The 1136-nt window shown below is 39.2% G+C and overlaps 1 long non-coding RNA gene across 1 annotated transcript in view; it reads right to left on the bottom strand.

The window, feature by feature from the left end:
* Positions 1–468: 468 nt before the first annotated feature.
* LOC105515173 overlaps positions 469–1136 on the bottom strand; it is a 3605-nt gene continuing 2937 nt past the window's right edge. The window contains exon 2 of the long non-coding RNA XR_001002276.1: positions 469–744. This is a non-coding gene — a long non-coding RNA (uncharacterized LOC105515173). The remainder of the gene's footprint in view (positions 745–1136) is intronic.

The following is a 1136-nucleotide window of genomic DNA, read 5'->3' as shown; positions in this document are numbered from 1 at the left end:
AGTAGGTCTCTACAGTTTCGTATCCCCAGCCCTAGCATAGTGCCTGACATAAAGTCAAAACCTAATAGATGTTTCTTATATGAATGATTGAATGAATGTCGTAGAGATTAAGGATAGAGAAAGAAGTTCCTGACAACATTTATTGAAAATCTATTATACATAGAGCACTGTGCTGGAGAAAATTATGAAAAAAATTGTGGAACTTGACAGTGCTAAATGAAAAAAAATAGGTATAAAATGACCTGTACTTATAGATGAGGATTCTTTATATCTACAACTAAGTACCATCAGATGTCTCACTGACAGTGGATTGAATGATGAAAGTGAGAATTAAAGAACCCATTTCTTTCATCTCTTTTTCTTAACTGATTCCCTATTTTCATGTCTTAGGAGAGAAACCTCAGACATTGCTCTCCTGGCCCAGGTCTGTTGTCAAACAGAGAGGCCCAGTGTTGAGCAGAAGAAAAGGGCCGTTCAAGTGGTTTTTGATCAAGTATCCCACATGACTAATTCAGGTCCTCCAAAATAGTCCCAGGGAGCCAAAAACGAGGTAATATGACATGCTGTGGATTTGAAGGGTGGTTAAGCACACATACAGCCACGGCTTCAGATGCCGCTATGAGGCAGAAAATTCAGGAATGCAGTAGAGGAGGGGAATGTGAACCCAGAATGTACTCAGTGTCTCTCCTTCAGGCGCTTTTTTGACCCTCGGAAGCCTGGTCTGCTCAGGTCAATTCTGCAACCCTGGATGTTGAATTAATGCATAAACAAACTAGGTCAAAAACAAATGCAGACTGTATTAAAAAGAATATGATATGTCCTCCTTGTTTTGGGCTTAACTGAAAATCCTAAGAGCAGGATGATAGCATTATAAATAACCTTACCTCTCTCAAACTATTGCCTTCTCCTGCTAGTTATAATAATAGCAACAGCTTATATTTGTACCTATTTTTTGTAGTCTGTGACATGCTTTATCTTTTTTCAGCTTGTTTGAGGTCAGAGCAGCCCTGTGAAGTAGGTACAAGTATTATAACCATTTTGTAGGTGAGGAAACTGAGGTTCACAGAGGTTATACAACTGTAGGTCACACAGCAACTGAGTAGAACTGCTCAGGATTCTAAGGTATAAGAGTACCA

The sequence above is a fragment of the Colobus angolensis genome, unplaced genomic scaffold (assembly GCF_000951035.1).
Source record: "Colobus angolensis palliatus isolate OR3802 unplaced genomic scaffold, Cang.pa_1.0 Scaffold255, whole genome shotgun sequence".
Lineage (NCBI taxonomy): Eukaryota > Metazoa > Chordata > Mammalia > Primates > Cercopithecidae > Colobus > Colobus angolensis.
This window is presented reverse-complemented; position numbering and strand designations above follow the sequence as displayed.